This window comes from Dasypus novemcinctus, chromosome 3, assembly GCF_030445035.2.
Source record: "Dasypus novemcinctus isolate mDasNov1 chromosome 3, mDasNov1.1.hap2, whole genome shotgun sequence".
NCBI classification, from domain to species: Eukaryota; Metazoa; Chordata; class Mammalia; order Cingulata; family Dasypodidae; genus Dasypus; species Dasypus novemcinctus.
Window position 1 is genome coordinate 152,692,751 of NC_080675.1, and position 23,707 is coordinate 152,716,457.

A 23,707-nucleotide genomic window follows, 5' to 3' on the forward strand; every position below is an offset into this window, starting at 1 on the left:
ATCTCCTGTCGGTCCTGTTTCCCTAGAGAACCCTGACTATCACAACTCCCAATCTGTAAAATAGGGGGTGGTGAATATTTGTCATTTTGGACTGCCCAGCATTGGAGTACCCTCCCTATTTGGCAAGTCCTTCCCCCCACAACATGAAAGCCTAGAGGGTGTGGGGAGATATTCTTTCTCCCTTACCCTCCCATGCAGCAACAGCATGGGCATGAGAACAGACCCAGCTAGGAACTCTGAACCCTTAAAAAGAATGCAAAACTCTAGCTGCAATGGCCTCAGAAGTCCAGGGGGAGGGCAGTGAATGCTGACTGGATAGCGGTCAAGGCTAGATTAGTGCAACAATGTCCTGTGGCACCTTCTCAGATTGCCTGGCCACTGTGCCTATATTCTGAGCCTGGCTCTCTACCTGCCTTATTATTCTGAAGAAATGTCATGTTCTTCTGTCACAGATATTTTAGCTTGGCTCTCAATCCCCATTTTCACCCCCTTTCTCCCTTGTCTCCCTCTACTCTTGAGACCAGAGAGCAAAATACTTGAATTCCCAGACTCCTTTGCATTAAGCAGTGGCCACACCATACAGTTCTAATCAATGAAATGAAGGAATAGGTCCCTTGTCCAATATAAAAGCAGAATCTGGAGAGGAAAAGGATTTTATACTTCACCTTCCTCCTTCCTCCTTATTTCTGCCTGGAACACAGATGAAATACCTGGAAGTGGAGTAGCTATCCATGACCATGAGGAGCAAAAAGGTAACTAGAACTTCAGTCTCTGATCATATTCTTGTACAATAGGACAGACTTTGGACTGCCACCTTTAGACTTACACATAAGAAAAATTATCTTCATATTTAAGCCACTTTTCCCCCTGATTTTCTGTTACGCCCAGATAAACATATTCCTTCCTGATCCACTTTTCAATATACTCAATAAAAGTTGAGAATGGTATTTACATTTGTAAAATATTTGGTAGTTTATAAACTGTCCTGTTTAAGTTCATCAGGGTAGGTTTCTGTTGTTTACTACCAAGGACCCTGGCTGGTTGCCACAAGCTCTCATGGTCTCTTATAGCTCTTATATTCTGTCTTCTTAAGAGGACTGTACCTCTTACTGGGCAAACCCCCATCACCCACAGCCTTTACAACACAATGAAAATGAAGAACAACCCTCCTGCTCTCAGTCACACCTTGAGATGGTATGCTACTGAGCCAGGACCCTACCTCTTCTTCCTTCACTGTCCTCTGATATGTTCCCTAAAGCCAAAGGCCAGCTCTCCCACCTGAGACTCCAAGACTAGTGCTATCTACCTCACAGAGGTACCTCTTTGACAAGACTGTTGACTCAAATTTTCAGATAGATTCCTGCTAATCAGTAAAAATCTGGGTTGAGTATCCTATTTATCATCATACAAAAACACTTTGTAGTTTAGAAATTTAAAATGTCTTTTTTGAACTGCCTCATGGATCCTCACAACAATCCTGAGATGAGCAGGGCAAGTATAGAGACCCTGATGCTCACAGAAGTGATGTGCTATAGGTTCTAGAAAAATAGGAGAGTTATATGACCCGAGGTAGTGTAGAAAGGGGAATGTACATTTGCGAGGAGTCAGGAAACCCAGGTTCTATGTTATACTTCTGTCACCAGCTAGTAACTTGACCTGTGGCAGGTTGTTGATCTCTCTGGGTCCAGTTTCCTGATCTGTGCAATGAGGTGGACATGATCTTTGGAACTCCTCCCACCTCTTAGCACAGGTCTGGCATGTTGATGATACAGTTGTCTGTGAAATAAAAAACGACCTTGCTTGCTTAATTCAAGAAACTGCACAAAATTTATTTCTAGACAACTGGGTAGCAAACATCTTGGGGGGTCTTCTGTCCACATTTCCCCTTTATAAAGGCAATTAGCCAGTCAATTTGGTGATCTCTGGCCAAAGTGGTCTCACCCAAGGTTGAAGCTTTAACATTTTCCAGAAAGCAGCATATTTAACTGTCACTTCCAGTCTTTGCACATGGTATGCAATTTCTGCTACTGCATTTAGAAAGAACATAATGGTGACTGTCAATTGGAGGTGGATTTTAAATCACTAGTCTACAGTTAAATTTTCTAACAGTCATGAAGATCACCCAGCAATTGTGGCCTTTCACCAAAGCACAAGGTACCTTGTCATTTCTACTTCACTCCTGAAGCACCAAAGTCTTGAAGCAGCTCTGAGGTCAGAAGCAAATTCTAGTGAGAAGAGCTAGCCCATCTCAATTCAAATGTAATTTCCTCCGATGATAATCAACTAAGGTTTGCCCAGAAATATTAATTAATTTTGGTATAATATACTTCTTATCAAAGGCTTAAATGTATTATCACCATTTAAATAAAACTTCAACAAAAATACTTCAAGGAAGATTGTTAACTGTCCCAAAATGTGCTGTATTCAGACATGAACCTTTAACAGGTTCGAGAACTTTAGGTGAGTAGAAGGGTCTGAATTTCTGTAGTTACTTTATTTGCTTACATCCTCCTTATTTATAATTGTTTGTATCATTAAACAATTAAATTTTCACTTCCTTGGTTAGTCATTTCAAACTCAAATTTACTATTCCATGGGTATTATAATCTTTACCTGACCCAAACTGTCCAGGTCATGTATTCTATACACAGGAAGGGTGCTGAGTTTTCTGGATTGATCCTATCCAGGGAGAGCAGTGGTTCTCAATCAGGGACAACTTGCCTCCCAGGGGACATCTGACATTGTCTGGTTATCACCACTTGGGGTGGGGGTAGGGGGTGCTCCTGGCATCTAGTGGGCAGAGGCCGGGGTGCTGCTGAACATCCTTCAGTGCACAGGACAGTCCCCACAACGAAGAAATACCCCGCCCCAATGTCAACAGTGCTGAGGACGCAAAGCCCTGCTACAGAAACCCAAGGTGCAAAGAACACAGTCCTTAGTGTGTTCCAGGCTGGAGAAGGCAAGTCCTTACATCGGCAGCGCTGCTCTAGGACTCTTCCCGACCCCAGAGACACAGCAGAGAACGATGAAAATGCAGGCTGCATTTGCCCTGCCAACCCAGAATGCTAGCAATAAGGTTATTATTTTTCTTAAGTTGGTGATTCCCTCCTATGATTTTCATTCCACTTCAATGTCCCCTTCACCTGGATAGTGAGGAGAAAGCAGGAATAGAACATAATGGCTCAGGAGTAAGCCCAGGGCAAGATCTGAAGGATTTACAGACTTGCCACTCACCCTCAGAGTTCATTTAACTTGGGAGGGATGGCATAAGGACAGCAAAAAACATCCAAGCACTTTTTAAAAATCCCAACAATTTCATAGGTTTGTAGGATTTCAAGCTACCTTTAAAAAGAAGTCAAGCACTCCCTCTGCTCCTATTATTTTAATAATAAATCTCTAACCATCTTTCCTCATTCTAAAAAGATTCTCAGGTGGTTAACTCTTCCCATGTGTTGACTCAGTTTTTCCACATCAGGCAAATAGAAAATAGACTCCATGATCGATCAGTACAAGTTTTGATTTAGGAGGAAAAAAGGATTTTGGAGGGGTTAAGTGAAACTATAACGTTTTGGCAGCTAAAGAGAGGAGCTAAATTCCTACTACGTGTCAAGCATAGTGCTAAATGCTAAGGAAGATATATTTTTTTAAAGATTTATTATTTATTTATTGAGGAAGATATTTTTTAAATGCATAAATCACAGCTGGTGTCCTTAAGTAATTTATAATCTGTTTGAGAAAGATAGGGTTGGTGCCCGGGGGAGGATATCTTAGGTTTCGAGGTAGTCTGTGCTCTGTGCTGGGTGTTTCCTGGCAGCCAGCTGTCAGCTAAGCAGGGAGGGGAGAAGGTGGTCCATGACCTGGGGCACTTACAAGTGGGCAAAGGCTGGGAACAGCCTGGGATGGTCAGTAAACCGGGGCTGGATCACAGAGGCCCAGATTGCAGAAGGAGGAGTTAGGGTTTTATCCAGCAGATACCAGGGAGCCTCTGAGGGCATCTTAACAGGAAGTGGTCATGACAAAAGGGTTGTTGAGTGCTTTCTCTGTACTAGGCACAGTCACTTAACCCTCTTCCCAACAATCCTAGGATGTTGCTATTTTTCTTCTCCCCACTTTACTGATGAGGAAACTGAGATGCAGGAAGGTTAAAAAGTTAACTCAGAAGCGGACTTGGCCCAGTGGTTAGGGCATCCGTCTACCACATGGGAGGTCTGCGGTTCAAACCCCAGGCCTCCCTGACCCATGTGGAGCTGGCCCATGCACAGTGCTGATGTGCGCAAGGAGTGCCCTGCCACGCAGGGGTGTTCCCTGCGTAGGGGAGCCCCACGCGCAAGGAGTGCGCCCCGTAAGGAGAGCTACCCAGCACGAAACAAAGTGCAGCCTGCCCAGGAATGGCACCGCCCACACGGAGAGCTGACACAAGATGACGCAACAAAAAGAAACACAGATTCCCATGCCACTGACAACAACAGAAGCGGACAAAGAAGACGACGCAGCAAATAGACAGAGAACAGACAACCGGAGTGTGGGGGGGGAGAGAAATAAAAATAAAATAAAATAAATAAATCTTAAAAAAAAAAAAGTTGCACAGCTAGCAAGTTGCTAGAGCCAGGATTAAACCCTGGGAGGAACCCACACTCTTACCCACTTCACCAGACTGTCTCGCAGTAAGGGAACAGAGAGGCTTAGGGGAGAGAGGAGGCCACCAGAGATGGGGCACAATGCGAAGGCACTGCAAAGGGACAGAACTGCAAGAAGTGGAAGAAGTCAATAGGGTCAGGTGTTGCTGAGCCATCAGGAACGAAATCTGAGAAACGGCCATTGGATTTGTGATTAGGCCATGGAGGGTGACCTTTAAGAGTCCTGTTTCAGCAGAGAGGTGGGAACAGGAGCTCTTTGTAGGGCATCAAGTAGGGCTGGCAGCAGATAGAGCCCCAGGAAGAAATTGACAGTGAAGGGACAGAGAGAAATGGCAGTGAACTTTCCAAGCTTTTCTTTTGAGACTGTGTGCCAAAATAATGGAGATTTTTCTTTGGTTGAGGGATTGCCAGGTATATCACCCAGTTCTTTTGTTTTGATGGGCAAAACTAACAAATTTTAGTAGTCATGGTTAAAGGAGAACTAGCAAATGCCATAGAAATTGCTTAGTCTTTTTTAAAAAAACACTACATCAAATTCAGGTAACATACCAAGATTTAAGGATTTCAAGGGAAATTGCTATGGGGGGAAGACCTTTACCTTAAACATTACTTTGGCTGGCAGAAATGGCAGTCCTGTAAATGGCAGTTCCATTGTCTATGGAGAACTGGAATGGGAAGAGAGAATCACCTATAAAATAACTCACTTTGGACTCATTTCCAGCCCAGGGGGAGCAGCCGAAAGCATTGCAAGCATTAGAGACTGAGAAGGAAATCCAGAGAACAACTGCCTTAACGCAGTCTAGACTTTCAAAAACCTGGGTTGCAAAGGGAAAAAATACTTACTAAAATTCTTTGTTTTAATGAGCTGTGAGAACTGGAGAGATCCGCCCTGCCCTAGCTTTTGAGTGATTCTATTACAAACCAAAAGCAGTTTTAGGGAGGCTGTGATTTTTTTCAAGGGGAATTCCTCTCCTGTAATTCAGACCACTTAGGGTAGCAATTAGAGACCCCAAGGAGGAGAATGAGGAGGAGGAGGAGAAAGAGGGGCAGGAGGTGGCCACCTCCCTGTGGCTGAGGAGCAGTTTTTCTAAGACTTCTTCCTGTAACCCTTAACTCCCTCCAGCATCCCCGTGTACTCAATTCTAATATGCTGTAAGGTTGACTAAGTCCCCAAAATACTTATCATTTTGCTCCACCCAAGAACTACTGGGAGCCTGGGACTGCTTTGGCCAAAGGATTTTCAACCTCTGAGGCTGCTGGTGTGAGCTTCTTGCACAATCTTCACTGACATGTGAGATAAGTGCTTTGACAATGAACTCTCACATCTGCTTAAATAGGGAAGATACCAACAGGTATTTTAAGCCAATCTTCTAAAAGTGCAACAAGTTATTACCAGTAGCGTAGCAATTAAATTGTGTGTTTCCATGAATTCCTTTTCCCTTCTGGGGAGAGTGACTCAGGCCACTGCAAAAGGTGGTAGAGTCCGGAGTGTGGCTTTTGGAGGTCTCAAAAACAGTGTACCCCCCAGCTGGAAGGGAACTCACACAGATCTCTCTCCGTCCCAGGCCATCTCCCCAGGTACCTGTTGCTGTTTGGTGATGCACACCCGCCCTCACGTGACTCTCCTTTCATGTTCACTTGGGAAGTCAAAGACCTTCGTTGGCTCAAGAGTGAGACAGGATCTTTCCTGATTCTTTTCCACTTATGTGTGGTTCCCCCAAACACACACAAATACTCTCTGCATGTTAAGATTTTCACTGCCTACTAGAGAGAGCAGAATGGGATAACAAAAGAGGTGTGGAGAAGCTGGAGAGATTCAAGAATGTCACTGTAATTTGCCAGGCTTTACAGGAGTAAGGACAGGGAAAAAAGAGAGAGAATAAACAGAAAAACTAACATATGTATATGTTAGAAGGTGATGAGTGCTATGAATAAAAGCAAAGCAGGGAGGAGGGATAGAGTGCCTGGAATGGGGGTTATAGTTTTAAAGATGGTCAGGAAACGCCTCCCTCAGAAGGTGACACTTGAGCAAAGTCTAAAGGAGGTGAGGGGGCAAACCATGCAAGTATCTGTGGGAAGACTGTTCCAGAAGAAGTGCTAGGGCCTAAGGCCCTAGGCAAGAGGACCAGCGAGGAGGCAAGGGCAGATGGAGCAGAGAAGGATAGGGGCTGGAGAACCATACCGCAAAACACTCGAGTGGTAAGAGGGAAAGATTTGGAGTCACATTGACTGGGATTTGCATCTTAGTTCTTTCCTCCTGTCATATTATGGGCCCCTCTCTCATCTGTAAATGCAAGGTGTTACAGGAAATATGTAATATGAAACTGCACGTGTGGGTTTCTACCCAACAAACATTAGCTCATTCCTCTTCCCCTGATTACAAGGATCGTCTCATTTAGTTCCACCTGTAGCAGAATGACAGGTGTCTAGAATATGCCATTCAAGGGCCGGCCTCCAAGAGGTCCAAGATATATTACTGAGGGCAAGAAAAACTTCAAAACAGTATGCATCTATGTATAGTATTGTTGGCAAACAATAATGTCTTAGTGTCTGCATTAAAAAATCTGTAGGAATCTACACCAAACTGTTAATGGTCATTGGTGTGGAGTGTGCCTATCCACAACTCTGACCACTAACCTTCAACCTTCTGTATTCTGTACTGTTTGAACATTTTTAAATGAGCACATGTTACATGTGCAAGCAGAAACCACAATGTCAGCTAGTGTTGAGGCAATGATTTTCTGGTCCTGTCTACAGTGGTACTCAGTAGCCTCCATCCTACCCCCAAGCCAAGGTCTGCCTGGCATGATCCACTTTAGGAACCCCTCATCTCTATATGGGGAAATTGAGCACAAACATGGTCAAAGGGAGCTTGAAGGTTCTCGATAGGTGTGCCCAGCCAGCATCTGTGACCTCTGACTGGTTCTGTCTGGAACAGGAAAGGATTAACTTGTGGTTGTGAACAACTTGAAAAAAAAAATTAAAACCCTTGCTGTGGCTGCCACCAAGGAAAGAAAAAGAGACTGATGAAAATCAAGTAGTTCAAAATAATGTTACTGCAGACATCTTTCATGATAGTTGACACTGAAAAAAACTCATTTTAAAGAATAGTAAATTAAGAGATAGTATAATACAAATCATATTTCACAGGATCAGAAAGACAAGACAAATATACCAGTTCCCAGTGTCTTACTCAACAAGGTATTCAAATACATGTTATGATCATTACGATGTATGCTAGTTATATAACTTGGAAAAATTTTAGACCTCACTCCCTGGTTCCCCTCTCCCCCCTCAAAAAAAAGCCCTTAGTGAGGGGAAACAAAACATAAAATGCTTAAGCATCCATATTTGCCCACACAGTTTTTCCCAGTTTAAATATATATATATATGCTGAAAAAAAAAGTGTAGTACAGAGAAATTTTTGTGTTCCATTAATAGGACTTTGCACCAGAAATGATGCTCGGATCTGCATTAAATAAAATGCTTGCTTGGATGGGAGAGAGTAAACTAGTTGACTTCTTGGATGCTTTTCAATTAGGAGGTTCTCAGCTGAAGAAGGTAGTGATGCTCGCGGTAGGAAAATCCATTTCCTCTCCAGAAATCAAGCAAGAACTTGTTTTCTGCTTCTTCCCCAATAACATCAGGACTCATTTTGAGTTTATCTGATCATGGACTGGAAATCCTCAGGGCAGAAAGGCTCCATTTCAGCATTTCCATAAACACTGGGGAATGTGCTCTTCTAAAACTCAAGAGCGTTTTGCATCCGTCAAGACCATCATACAAATCACTTAACTGTCTACAGAACACAGTATAATGGAAAAAAGTAACATCGGCCTGCTCTAAAACTACTCATATTGCCCAAGGAAGAAAACAGAGCTTATAAGGTCTACAAGAGACAGTTTACATTTCCTACCTAATATTATTCATCAGTTTACAATGACAAAGCTGTAACTTCCATGGGATATAATTTTGAAATAATTCCATACTTACCTATACCTTTCTCACCATTATATCAAATATGTGACCTAAATATAAAAGCTAATAGCCCCACTGGGTAAACATCTATTGATGAAACTATAGCAATTTCGACTGAGTCCACAGAGCTGCTAGGAATGTGTAGCAAAATCCAATACCTGCATTATAATAATGAATGTACTTGCAAAAAAAAGATGAAATATACATCCACAGTTAAATGCACACAATGCAAGAAGTGTAAAGGAATAGCTGCTACAATCATAGAGAGATTGGATTTTGGTCCATGACTGCCTTAACCCCATGAAAAAGCTCACACACAAGAGTGATAGACAATATTGTTCACATGGCTGACAATGAGACACAAAGACATTGTACAGGGCAAGAAAACCTGGGGTATAGTGCAATAAAAAAATAAGTGATTTATTCTATCTGATGCTTATACATTTCATAGGTTTAAATACGGAAGGAAAGAAATTTTCAACTTAACTGCTTGATCGGGAGAGTTAAAGAAAGGTCCATCTTGGCCCTCATTTTTTTTACAGACTCATTGCCACCTCAAAAAATTCCACACAGACCCATTCTGAAACAGTTTCTTTTATTGGAAAGCCACAAAGATTGGTGTGGAATCTTGACATGGAAAATCAAATCCAACCCTGGGTGTTCATGCATAAGCCTGAACTTAATGAAAAAGTAGACACAGCTCCAGGGCTAAAGGCTACCCTCCAAAACCGCACTCCCAGCAATCAGACACACTTGAATTTGCATACTAACTCTGCTCCTGTGTGACCTTGGGTAAATCAGCTAACCTTTCTGAGTCTTAGATTATTCATCTTCAACACAGAGATAATAGTTTTGCTGTGAGGATTAAATGAGACTATGCACAAATAGCTTCCAGCTCAATACCTGGCAAATGTAAGTGTATGAGAGTCCTTCTAATGACTAGATGTGGCATTTATGACTATATTTTAGAAGCAATTACAGTCCTGCTGCCATATCCCAGCATCTTGTGATAAAGCATTTTCACAGTATGCATTTTCATTGTATACTTCTAGTTCTTACTATTCTTTTAGCCACAGTATTTTGCGGGCAGGGGGAGTGTGGGGGAAGCAATTATATATATTCCACTTTTCAGATTGTTGCTCAAAGCAAGGGGGGAAACCAGGTATATAGGACACATATATGCTGAAGAGAAACCCAGTCTTTAGGATAGGATGTTATAGGTGTGTGGAATGTAAACTAATCATATTTTCAATCTGTAACCTACGTGGCATCAAATCATAAGTAGGTTTTATTTAAAAAGAAACAAAAGCCAAGCAGCATTCAGGAGGACAGATAGAACCAACATGGGCCTATCGTTATCAGTATAGGTAACTACTAAACAGGGATTGGTGGGCTAGATTATGGACAGGGGGTCATAGGGTCTGGTTTCCAACAGGTGGCTAGCTTTAGTCATCTTCAGATGCAAAACCCTAATGAGTTTGAGAATGCAAGTTTTGGAGATTTGTTCAAGGCCTCCTCTCAGCAACCAAGAGAAAAAAAATTTTTTTCTGGATTTAAGCCTGCCTGGCAAGTTAGCAAGCAGGAAACTGTTCGCCGTAGCTTGCACCTGTCCCTTGAACCGGATTCTGGCCTGGCAGTGAAAACCCACCATCCTTTCCTGACAGCCCATCCTGCCACTGTGGCGCCTCCCGGCAAACGGGGAAAGCCCACTAGGAAGTGGTCACGACCAACCAAGCCACAAATCCCCAGGGTGTGGAATTTCCACCTCCATACCACGTCTGAAAACCGAAAATAGGCGCCCGCCTGCCATACTGCAATGGGATTCCCCCCAGCAGCAATCACCCGCTCCGCGGCTTGCATGTTTTATTAATAAATGCAAGATGGCACACGGAGGCAAAGAATGGGAGGCAAGGCATCTGCAGCTGGACCCGAACCAGGGTAGTTTGTAAAAATAAATAAGAAGCATGTGACAAGAACCAGGTCCCTACGCTGGAGCTGAAGCCCTGGACCGCCCCACGCAGCCTGGGCTCGCTTGCCCGGCGGCGGGTGGGGATGAAGGTCAGCGGTAAGATCCCAGCCCTCCGGGCAGGCATCCTGCAAACCTTGACGCCCCCCCCCACACACACCCCTACCCCAAAACCCCGCTGCGACCATAGAACCAGGGGGGAGCGAGGTGGGGGGAGCCCCGGCCGCGGCCGGCTGCGAGGACACATACCTGCTGCCGGGGCTCTGAATTCGCTCGACTCTGCAGCGGCGCCGGCCGCGGCTCGCGCTCGCGGGGCTCCCCCTCTCCGCCCCCCCGCCCCCTCGCGGCCCCGCCGCTCCCGCGGCTCCCGCGGCTCCCGCGACTCCCGCCTCTGCCGCCTCTCCCTCGGTTCCCTCCGCTCCCTCCGCCCCCCCGCCCCTCCGCCCCTCCGCCCCCCCGCCCCTCCGCCCCTCCGCCCCTCCGCCCCTCCGCCCACCGTGCTCGGGGGCGCGCGCGCGGCCTCGCGCTGGCGTCTAGCCCGGGCTCGCGCCTGCGCCCTCGCCTCCCGCCAGACGCGCGCGCCTCGCCGCTGCACAGCAATCTCGCGGCTGTCTAGGAAACGGTCACCTGCGCTGCGGGGGCCGGGGACTGGGGTTGGGGTCCTATCCTGGGGCAGAGCGGGGCGCGCAGGTTCCGTCGCGGGGGTGAGGGTGTCGCAGGGCCCCCGCGTGTGTTTGTGAGGAGAGGAGAGTGTCGCGAAGGGAAGGCCGGAGCTGGAGGCGGGCGGGGCGGAGAAGCAACAAGTGCGGAGCCTGAGGTGGCCCGTCGGGGAAGCGAAGGGCCCCACAGGGGGATTTCGTACTGTCGGTAGAGCAGGCTCCCCGCGCATTGCTGCAGCGCTTTGCAGTTTCCAGAACTGTTTGCCAATTGCTCCGTTTCTTCCGCACTCGGAACCCTGTGAGGGAAAGAACGGCAGGCATTGCCCTCTCCTTTTTGATGCACGAGGAAGCAATTCATCGGCTTCCCCTAATTTTAATTGGTCACTGAGGGGGGAAAACACCTCTTTCTGTCCGAGGTAGTACTAGAACCAGAGACCCCTGACTCCCAGTCTACTGTCAGGAATTTTCGTCTGACAGTCGCACAGCACAGCCGAGGATGTTTCTCAGTTTATTTGTTTGTTTTTTGCATTATCACCCTCCTCCTAAGGGATCTTTTTAGATACATTTTCCCTCCCCCAAAATTCTAATACCACAGATATACAGTATATCTGCTTATGTACTGTATGTATATGTATGACTTATATGTTTAAAAATAAGGTTTGTTTGTTTGTTTTTGCCTCACTACCCCGCCCAACCAATGTTGTACCTTGGAGGCAAAATTGCGCCTCCCCGCCCCCCCCCCCCCCCCCCCCCCGCCAGAAAACCATGATCCCTATCCCAGTTAGCAACCACAAATGTTCTCTGTTGACTAAAAGTCTTTATAATGTCTGCTGTGAAAGCAATAGAATACAGTCGTTTAAGCGTGGTAGCTTTTGTCATTTGTAGTCTCCATCAGTTCGTGCCATTTTCCTATGGGGTGCTAGCATTTTTATGTTAAAATACTTGAAAAGATGGGAAATGCGCACTTCTAGGACAAAGTTCCAGGGTGGCCTTTGACTTTGCATGGTCAATACAGCCTTGTTTTTCCTTTCCTCCTACCTTTATTCTAAAGTATTTTTATTTAGTTAGGCCCACCTTGTTCATTCTTGCCGCCTCCTCCTCCCACCTCAAGCCTGTCTAGCTAAATGATCAGAATTGTGGAGTTGAAAGGCTTCAAACCAAGGTCGTGGAATTGCTTCATTGGGTTGGATCATTCTTTTCTTAGGCTCAGAAATATCTAGGTAGGGAGTGAATAGCTAATTTTGGCAAACTAGAGTAAATAAAATTTCTTCTTCAAGCTCTCCCTCATCTTTGAATGTTTCTCATTCAACTCCAATCTTTAATGGTGAATTTCAGAGACAGAATTTTTGGGGGTTGATATTTGTTGAAGCTTGTTTGGTTGTCAGGTATTTTTCTTGTACATTTCTGCAAGAAGAAATATGAAAATGAGAGTAGGGATGGGTCAAGAAAACTTGATGGCGGATGCTTGAGGATAGTGGTACAGTTTTTTTTAACAGGTGGTAGCAACACTTCAGCTGCACTTGATTTGGAAAAAGCCTTGACACAGCTTGCCAAGATGCTATCCATCCCATTCTCTACTTAATAGAATTCTATACATTGTTTGATTAAAACCTTTGAAAAGCTCCAGTTTCAACTCTAGTTAAATATTAGAGTAGGACAAGTATTTTGAAATTTGCAGACAGATGAAATTGAAAGACTGCTTCAGTTTACTTGGAATCTTTGTATTCTAATACAATTTTTGGATCTTGGCACAATGCCACTTCAGAGGAATTTTTTTCCTTTTAAAACGGGTTGCCTAATAAAGAATTTCTGTAGAGAGAAATCTATGTGAAAATCAAATACAACTATTTTTTACCTCTGTCTTTTAAGTGTGCTATGTTTTAAATAGCATTGTTGAATTCATGGAGATTCTAGGTGCAACCATTTTGCCTTGTAATGTGAAATCAGTGAAGTAATCCCCAAATCTGTGTAATTTTTCAGCTCTATGCTGTCCCCTGGTGGTGTCCTGCTCCACAGCACATTCCCACACTAAAATCTTAGATCGGATAAACTCATTTTTGAAAACCTAAATCACAAATATAACAGGATGCCATTCTCCTTCCTCCAAATTTGGCTTACTTTTGCTTTTAAATACTCCAGAGTGAGAATCACCCAGAGGATCATTAGCCCTAGAGCAGAGGTTCTTGACAAGGAGTCTGTCAGCTTGAATTTAAATTTAAAAAACAAACCTTATTTTTGTGGGGACGTGTTGATGCGGGTGTGATATATTTATTAAATAATACTCGTTATTGTGTGGACTTAGTAAGGGGTCAGTAGTTCTCCCCTGACTGGCACAGGGATCCTTGAAACAAAAAAGGTTAAGAAACACTGCCCTAGAGGTTGGTCAATCTAGAGGAATTGTTAAGATCTCCAGCAGGTCTCAAGAAATTGTGGCTTGCAGCATTGTTCTGAAGAATCACTAAGAACACTTGTTTAAAATCAGATTCTGGAGCCCACCTCAAATTCATTGAAATCTAATCTTCAGGGAGTGCCTTGGCAATTTTTATTTTTAACTGCCACGGGTGATTTTTATGAACAGGAAAGTTTGGGGAATACTAGAGCTCCAAATAGAACAGGAGCTGCTTCAGTGGACTTGAGGTCCACTGAACTAATGAGGGGGAATTCTGTGGGGGGAGGAGCTATAAGGCAGGAGTAGAAGAAATTAACTGTTGGTTGAAATTGTGTGTCATTTTTTTGCCTGATATCACTATTTCTAATGTGACTGTTATTGGAACGCTGTCCCATATCAAAATACCTTTTTTAGGTCGTCATATTTTTGTTGTTGTTGTTGAGATACTGGGGCCAGAGATTGAATCCAGGACCTGGTATGTGGGAAGCCAGCACTCAACTGCTGAGTCACATTGGCTCCCCTGAGTTGGTTTTTTTGTTTGTTTGTGTGTTGTTTTTTTACTTTTAAAAGATACCAGGAACCAAGGCCAGGACCCCCAAGTGATAAGCAGGCATTCCAACTGCTTGCGCCATATCCATTCTCCAGATTTTCTTTTGATAAAAAACATTGTTTTGTCAAGAGTACCATGATCATATAATTAGAAAATTTGTGCAAGTATGCAGCTGCAAGATTATGGGAAGGCAGATTAGAGATTATATTAATCCCGTGAATGTCTGAAAAAGATTGATATCAGAGTTTAAATTTTTTTCTCCTAAGGTAGCCACTTGTAAAATTAAAACATGAACCTGATGTCACATGATTTATGAAAACTTAAATAATATCCAAATACATTAAATTGTTAATGTTTACATAAATGTTAACATTTTGAAATCTCTTCCTGATGTTGATTTATGAAATACCACTTTGCTTATTTGGAGCAAGTAGGGAGAAAGCCAAACTGAGCTAGTGAAAAGTCAGAAAAATACAATATATGTGACTTTATGTGATATTTAAAATTAAAGTACACACAGTAACCACTAACAAAGTACTTTCTTTTTAAAATCCTGCTAAACTGGCTTTAATGAATAAATATGACTGACTTGTAATTAGCAGTATTCATGTGCACACAGTCTATGTGTACAAAACACAAAGCATAGTACCATGCACTCAGCAGGCACTCAATTACTTTAATTTTAAAAAGGTTTTCTCTTATATAAATTAAATGTGCTTAATGTAGCAAGCTCATCTTAAAGGATAGTACCTCAATGGCAGATTTCACCTTGAGGTGTGAAATACCAAGGCGGGGAGGGGAGCAAAAGGAGCAATCACCTTGGTTGTAGGCAATAATTCTCACAGTCTGTAGGGAATTTTAAAACTACAATGAATGAACTAAAAGTACATCTGCTTGTTATTACTAGTCAAGTTTGTGTACCAGGAATTCTAATCAATGTCGGTGATAAAATATTCCTCCCTGCAAAAACCTGTTGGTTTAAGTTCTAAACTATTTCTGTAGTTGCTTTTAAGTTTTAATAATATTTATGTAAGCTTCAAATGAGCACATTTTTATAATTTATCCTTTAATTAACATTGTATTCTACATGGAAATTAATTTAGAGAATTTCCAGTTATATAGTTGGTCTTCCATATATATGGCCTCAGCTATGTAGATATTTTTCTAAGTAACTTCATAAAAGTTCAGGATAATTCAAGGCACAGTTCATGTTTGCAACCCCTTTGGTCCAAATTCCTGTGGTTAAATAGTAGATTCTCAATGATAGCACACGTATTTTAAGGACAAATAAACAGGACTCATTTTTGGAATTTGTGTGTAAAATTTAAGAGTGAATCAAAGTGCTAACTCTGAGATGTAATGTTTTTAAGTGCAAATTTCAGTTCATATGGAAAGACGTTATTGGATTTATTTATTTATTTTTATTTTTATTTATTTCTCTCCCCTTCCACCCCACCCCGGTTGTCTGTTCTCTGTGTCTATTTTCTGCATCGTCGTCTTTGTCCACTTCTGTTGTTGTCAGCGGCAAGGGAATCTGTGTTTCTTTTTATTGCATCATCTTGTTGTGTCAGCTCTCTGTGTGGGTGGCGCCATTCCTGGGCAGACTGAACTTTCTTTCGTCATATTGTTGTGTCAGCTCTTCGTGCATACGGTGCCATTCTTAGGCAGGCTGCACTTTCTTTTGCGCTGTAGTAAGAAAAGCATTTTGAATTCCAGAGTTGCATGTTTAACTCATTCCATAATTTTGAGGAAGGCAATTAAGCATCTCTGATTTAGAGAGGATTGAACTTATTCCATCTACAAGTTCTCTGAATTTCTTTCTCATTTAAAATTTTTATGATTCTGATTTTTATGTTAAAAAGAAAATTTGACTTTTCACTTATCAGACTAAAAATGAACCAGAGATAAAGAACCAGCATGATCTAATTTGAAGGAAGATTAATTTTTTCATGTTTTGTAGTTGCAAAATTAGTTTTCCTAAACTTCTCATGTTCGTTATTTGTATAACTACAGAAAGACCATAAACTTCTGAGGAACTGATTGTGGCATTCCAGTAAATTTGCTTGATATAAAAATCTATAATACTCTAAATTCTGTATAATTAAGATATTAAGGGAAGCAGACTTGACCCAATGGATAGGGCGTCCGCCTACCACATACGAGGTCCACGGTTCAAACCCCGGGCCTCCTTGACCTGTGTGGAGCTGGATCATGCTCACTGCTGATGCGTGCAAGGAGTGCCCTACCACACAGGGGTGTCCCCTGCGTAGGGGAGCCCCACGTGCAAGGAGTGTGCCCCTAAAGAGAGCCGCCTAGCGCGAAAGAAAGTGCAGCCTGCCCAAGAATGGTGCCGCAGGCACGGAGAGCTGACACAAAATGACGCAACAAAAAGAAACACAGATTCCCGGTGCCGCTGATAAGGATAGAAGTGATCACAGAAGAACACACAGCAAAGGACACAGAGAGCAGACAACTGGGGGCGGGTGGGAGGGGGAAGATATTATGAGCCATTGCCTTGATTTCCTTCTGTTTTAGTGCTATATAAAGTTCTTTGAGAGAATGGATTTTTATTGTGGAAGATAGATCATACTATATACCACTTTATTTTCCTTCTTTCTCATGAAGGCTACCACCTTATTGAAATGACAGTCCTATTAATCCTTTGTGAAAATGCACATGATATTTTTTCTGGGGGGAAACATCACACAAAAAGTAGTTTTCATAATAAAAGAAATATATAATTCCTTGCCCTCCCCCAAAAGTTCCTGTTTATATGATGAGAAAGAGTTTTTTTTCCTCTTGACAAATAGTTTTTTGATAAAATTGTTTCCCTCTTAACCCAACTTCTAGTCTGATATTTGAAAATAATAACAATACATAGTTATCTTGGGTTTTAAATAAAAGGTGGGGGAAGGAGGAGAATTAGACATGTTAACAAATTTCTCCTTCCCCTTATCATGAAGTCCTTTGAGGTATTACTAAATAAAAACAAAAGCTCATGTGAAATTTGTAAACATGCTACTTTCTTTCTCTTCCCAAATTACTAAAATTATATAAAATATTTTCCATTTTAATTTTTTCCTTCATAGTGGCCACAATTCCTATTAAAGCAGAGGTGAAGTAAAAAGAGAGAGCCAGTGTATTCTCTGTTCTGCAACCTAGAAGAAAAAACTTTCATCCAAGGACAGATCAAGTAAGTAATTATTCATTCTTTTTTTTTTTTAGGGGGTGCCAGGGATTGAAGAACCTGGGACCTTGTGCATGCCAAGCAGGTGCTCAACCACTGAGGTACACCCACTCCCCTCATTCAGTCTTTTTTAATGTTTCAGGGCTAATTGCTCTAATTTGATAACTGTAGTCCTACAATTTAATTTAAGAGATAGTAAGAGTGTTCTCCATAGTATGGAAAATTCTGTCATTTTATTTATAGAAGCCCAGGTCTCAATTCTAATGTTTGAGAAGACTTTATGTATAGAGCTATGTTTACTTATAAGTTAACCATTTATAAAAACATATTAGAAACAACAGAGTGCTCTAAACTGGTCAAACCTAAGTCCGTCTTTGTGACTTAAACAGAATCTAAATAGAATTAAAGGTTAAGAAAGTTTTGGAGAACAGGAGTCATTGAAGTAAACGGTTCTAAGTTATTTAGCTTAGAAAACTGAAGGCTAAGGTATGAGAACAATACTTTTCAAATAGAGGAGGTGCTGCTATATACTAAGGATGGTGCCTGTCCTTTTCCCATCTCCACAGGGGAAAGACAGCAGAAAAGATTTAGATTAGAGAAATGAAAAAATTTGAAACTGAGAATGTTTAAAACAGAGCTGATTTACCTTGGGAACTGGCAGAATCGTCTTTTCTAGAAAGTCTTCAAAGTAGCCTGATTATCTGCCACTGGAAAATTCTTAAAGGGCTTCTAACCTTGTGCTATGGTTTATTTTAAAAAGCATATGGGAGAAGCGGATATGGTTCAAGTGATAGGGCCTCTGCCTACCATATGGGAGGAACTGGGTTCGATCCCTGGGGCCTCCTGATAAAAAAGAAAAAGAGAAAGCATGCCCGCATGGTGAGCTGAGTGCCTGCGCAGTGAGCTGAAGTGCCTGTACAGTGAGCCAAGTGCCGGCGCCAAGTGAGTCACGCAGCAAGGTGATGACGCAACAAGAGAGAGACAACAGAGAGAGTCAAGGTAAAGTGCAGCAGAAACCAGGAACTTAGGTGATGCAGGTGACAGAGAACCTCTTTCCATATCAGCGTTCCCCAGGATTGAATTCCGGTAAATCCTAGAGGAGAAAAAACGAGAAGAGAAGACAAAAAGAGAAATAGATACAGAAGATTACACAGCAGATGGACACAGCAAGCAAAAAAACAGCAGGGTGGGGGGAGAGGGAGGAGTGGGGGAGGGGAAAGCATATGGTGGGGAGTGGATGTAGCTCAAGTGGTTGAGCACCTGTTTCTCATGTATGAGGTCCTGAGTTCAATTCCAGTACCTCCTAAAAGCAAACAAACAAAAAAACTAACTCTCATTGGGGAGCAGATGTAGCTCAGTGGTTGAGTGTCTGTTTCCCATATACAAGGTCCTGGGTGCAATCCCTGGTACCTCCTAAGAAATAAAAAAAAGCATATGGTGATTTATGTCTAAGGCAGTAGTTAACATGGTGGAATATTTAAAATTACAGAACTTGATTTTAAGGGTATTGTGGAAAATTATGAAGTTATTTTATGAGCACAGAAGTAGTCATGTATTTTATTCAACTTATTCCATCATTGACCATGTGACTATCATTAATATGTTTAATTTTCTGGTTCATGTAATATTCTCCAAATAAATATCTATTAACATCAACAGAAGTTAAATTGTGGACTCTACCAAGACTAGAGAGAAGAATGGGAGGATAAATTTAAGGAGCAATGTGTTGAAGTAAGATTGTTGAAGATGTATCTCTGAGATATGACAAGAGATAGGTATGTCAAACAATGAGAAGTGGAAAATGGTATTTGGGAGCAAGGAAAAGGGGGTATCTTGCTTCTTTCTATCAAGTCATAAAACATAGGAGAAATGAAGATCTAAATAATTATATTGAGTTACAGTGACACCAGGAAATATTTTGTGATCCTGAGAGCTAGACTTTTTAAGAGGAAACTACAGATAAGAGAAAAATAAGTTTAAGATAGAAAGAGTTTTTCCTCAAAGAAATGTAGTTAGTTGTGACTGGGATGGGAGGAGGGTTGTATGTAGAGGGGAGAAAGATGACTGGGAAGCTATGGAATCGGTTGTACAATTAGTGTGGTTATGAGGATTCGAGAGTGAAGATGTGAGGGTTCGAGAGTGAAGATGTGAGGGAGGGAGACAAAAAAGTAAAAGAGGCTTGTTGAGCAAATAGTAATACAAGAATCATTTGGGTAGAAGAGAAAAGTAGACACCTGTTAGAGGAAAATCAGAATATTAAGATAATTCCTTGTGAGCAAGGAAATGTTAAGGATCACCAGTTACGTATACTAAGGAAAATGGAAGGGAATGGTAATTACATTAGCCCTGAGAGGGGCACATGTGCCGCCTAATCTCTTATTTCAAGATGCATTTTTCTGGGGCAGTGTTCAGAGACTTACTCTATCTGGATATTAATTATAGACTGAGTTTCAAGACTCCAGGCATAGGAAGACTGCAGGAGAGCCAGAATACAAGGGGCAATACTAAAGGGGAGAGGAGTTGGGAAGCTCTATGATCTTTCCTTTACAGCTCGATTCAGAGCTGTAGCATTTTGTAGGAGACATGCATAATTCAAGACTATTCCTAGCAGCCAAGAATGGAAAATTTGCTATGGCCATGTGGCAGTAGCTTAAAAGAGTTTATAAATCACTCACCAGCCAGCTTTGAAACTGTGATTCTTGATGAATTATTAATTTGGGGAAATTTGCATCATTTCATATTTTGCATGTAAAGTTAATCTTTATTACCAAATCACTTCATGTTTGCATAAAATGCAACCAATTCTATTTAGATTTTCCACTTAAGAGTAATGATGATAGCTAACACTTGTTGAATGCTTCTTAGTTTCCAGATACTTTGCATGTATAAATTCATTTTATATTCTGAAAACCCTTTGAAGTAGGTACTATTTATTCTGTCCCCCATCTTCCCAGCCCACATGTATAGATGAGGAAAATGGGCACAAAAACTTTTGCCCAATATTAAGCGCCTTTTATGGGGTAGAACATTCTACCTTGGCACTGGGGTTTGGCCTCTAGCATTCTGGCTCCAGAGGCCAGGCTCTTAACCCCTACACTGCTTGGAAACTATTATATTTTGAATGGTTGGTGACTTGAGTATATTTATAGTCACAATTTATGTCAAAGAAAGTGGCTTTTGTGAGCAGCTACCTGGAATGAAAATTGACTGATTTCTCCTATAAACGTTTTAAAGAAAGAGATTCATGCCAGTACACTCATGATGTCAAGGTCTATTGCCTGGGCAAGCCAGGCTGCTTGTTAATCAAAACATCATGTTGGATGGTATAACCTTAGTGAATTTACCAAGGTCTGACTCTTAGGTCTGACCCCTATGGTTTTAGAAACCTGATCCGGTTAGTTAGTGTCCCAGAAACCTCATGAGCCTAATCTGTAAAATCAGATGCAAATTTATTCATTTACAATGAGATAAAACTGTTACAAAAACCAGTTGTACCAGGATAATCAGGGTATTTTCTTCCAGATGGTGGGCCTAGATGGAAAACCAAATTAGAATCACTAGGTTTCTTGGTGAACAACAGTCACTTTGACTATTTCTCATTTTTGTTTTCTTAAACAATATTTATCTCTTTCATAAGTTCCTTAAGAATTTCATCAATAAGAACTGTTATTGGCATATACTGTCAGTTCTTCACCTATAAATAGCCTCCACCCCTGTGCCCTCCCACCAAGGGCTCTGCTACCATAGAAACTGTTGTTCATAAACATGGGTATTTTAGAGAATCTGTGGGTTCAGACTTGAAGAAAGGGGAAAGTCTGCGAAAAGCAGAACTAAAGGGTGCTAGTTTCAGGGAGAGACACCAAAGTAGGGTAGGTTGGCCTGAGTGGGGCTCTCTTTATCCAAAGTATAATTCCTATAACTCTGCTGGAGCCACTTTTTTTCCCACTTCACTTTATGTTGCCTGAAATTTCACCAAGTAGAGGTTGGGTTCTTTTTCAAACATTCTCTTAAAACTCTAAATATCTGTATAGCCTCCCTAATATCCACTCCCTATAGCTTACCTCATTTTGTTAGGGGCAGCAATGTGCCAGCTTCAAGCAAAAAGCTCATGACTCTTTGAAGCCAGTCATGATTATAAAGGAAATGCTGATTTCAGGGAAGTCTTTTGCTTTTCTATAAAGAGGATTTGCTTTTCTGATAAAAAGGATATAGATTGCTTGTACTCCCCTCTTTCCCCCTTTTTTGTGCCTTGAATGCAAACATGGTGCCGGGAGCTATAGCAGCCATCTTGCAAACATGAGACGATATGCATGAGATTTTTAAAAAACAACAAGCTGAGGACCATGGTGAAGAAGGATTGAAAGAGCCTGTGACATTGTGGAACAGCTCTTCCAACTTTGGTTACTTCCAGACTTACTGTCAAGTGAAGAAAAAGAAAAGGAAAGTTGTAAACCTTATTATATGATTGCAAAACATTTGATTAAACCGTTGCCTGCTGTTCCATGGAAGGCTGACTATGTGCGAACTGAAGCTGTAGTGCTAGGAGAAATGATAGGGAAATGTGGAATACTGCCATATGTTGGTTACTTGAGTCTTTCATTGTGATCCTACAGGAGTGGAGTGAATTCAAATTAGGGCTCCATATCATGAAAGCAGATAAGGGAAAACACAGCTTTGTCTTTGTCTGAATCAATAGAGTCCCATAATTTGGAATTTTGCAGGGATTAAAGATAGTACCTCCCCACCTAATTGCTATCATAAGAGCGTGGAGGTCAACAGCTAAGAGAGGAGAACTTCAGGTCTAAATATTATTTTTAGAAGTACTTTTTTTGGTTATGGTTACTCACACATGGAATTGATCTGAAGCAAATAGAATAAAAGCTTGATACATTTTACATTTTAGAGAGAATGGTATTACAAAATTGGCAATTAGTTGTGGTTGTTATGGCCCTCCAAGTAATCCTCATCCACTCCTCCTTAAGTCAAACTAAGATGAAGTCAGCTACAAAGCTGTGTAGCTCCTGGGAAGGGCATCCACTTTGAAACCCAAGTTAGATAATGGCCATGGAGGACAATGCATGAAACAGATCCTCCTGAGACTTAAATGAGGAGTTTAGTTCATTGCCTGCCAGGGAATCTCCGTGATTCCTGTCCAGGAAAATATATATTGTGAACTGTTGACCATTGTGTGCTTCCCATTATCCCCTTTTACTCCGTTCTTTTGATTTCACCATTAGATATAGGGGTTGGTGTTAGAAACAGCTTGTCTTTTAACTATATAGATGGCTAGATGGAGTTCACATGTTCAGGCTTGATACAACAGATAGAAAATTACCTAGAGATGTTTTTTCAAGCTGTATCAGTAACTGGATGAGATATTAAGATTGTCTTCCTCAAAAAGAGGGTGAGTATGTTCTAGTGGTATAGGAAGAAGTGTGTGAATGTGTGTATGTATGAGTGCATGTGCATATTGGGTTACAGACTGTGGCAGACACTGTTCATTGGCCAATCTAATATTCTTTACCCCTACCATAAAAATTTAAAAAGCTAAATATTTGAATTTCCAGCCTTCTTGCTGTTACTGTGATCATGTAATACAATTCTAGCCCAAGAGCTTACTGGGGAGCTTCATGAACTACTTCACCTTTTTCTGTTAAAAGGGTCAGAGAGGCTGAGGTCACCTATAACTTCTTTTTCCTTTAACCTCCGATGTGATACCTGGAGCTGCAGTGACCATCCTGGAACCAATAGGCAAATATGCATGCAAAAAAGTTAATACTCAGTGTGGTAGAAGAAAAATATTGAAAATACTGATGGTATCATTGATTAGTAAACCAACTTTAGTATTTACTCACCTCAAGTCTTCTTGTCTTCTGAGAGAAATGAATCCCTGGTTTGTTAATTCTGTTATGAACTGGGTTTTCTGTTACCTACAACCCAAAGCATTCTAAAATGATACATTATAAATGCTGCAATGTCAGGGATTTTTTTCCCCCTAAAGCCATGATGTTTATTAATAAACAATGGTGATATGAAGTGAGGAAAAGATTTTTAAATTTTTTACAATAGGCTGATTCTGATGTAAATGTATATTATGGAAGCATTAGTTTTGACATTCAACATGTAGTCCAGTTTACTTTTTTATTTTTTTGGAATAGACTATCAGAATAGTTCAGAATTGCATTTTTAATATAATTAAGGAACACCTTCTGAAATTTGGTTCCATGCTGAGTTATACAGCAAGAAATACTAAAAATTGTTCCAATGAAATAAAATCTTCAGAATGAAATTGCTAAGTCCAGAAGAATAGGTTCAATATACAGTCTTGGTTTTTGTATAGG

General features: G+C 41.5%; 2 protein-coding genes across 8 annotated transcripts in view; one reads left to right on the plus strand and one right to left on the minus strand.

Annotated features, from left to right (window-relative positions):
• Positions 1–11,349, minus strand: part of TMEM266 (transmembrane protein 266) — a 117,962-nt gene extending 106,613 nt beyond the window's left edge. Inside the window, exon 1 of one of the 3 annotated variants that reach the window (XM_071214315.1) lies at positions 11,209–11,349. The gene's annotated coding sequence lies outside the window, so the exon portion shown is untranslated. Of the gene's footprint in view, positions 1–10,830; positions 10,910–11,208 lie in introns of those variants that run through there. The other 2 variants (XM_004468189.3, XM_004468188.4) reach the window with 2 other exon arrangements.
• NRG4 (neuregulin 4) overlaps positions 10,420–23,707 on the plus strand; it is a 254,219-nt gene continuing 240,931 nt past the window's right edge. Inside the window, exons 1-2 of one of the 5 annotated variants that reach the window (XM_012528895.4) lie at positions 10,420–10,680; positions 17,269–17,372. The gene's annotated coding sequence lies outside the window, so the exon portion shown is untranslated. The remainder of the gene's footprint in view (positions 10,681–17,268; positions 17,373–23,707) is intronic. The other 4 variants (XM_071214317.1, XM_071214318.1, XM_071214319.1 and 1 more) reach the window with 4 other exon arrangements.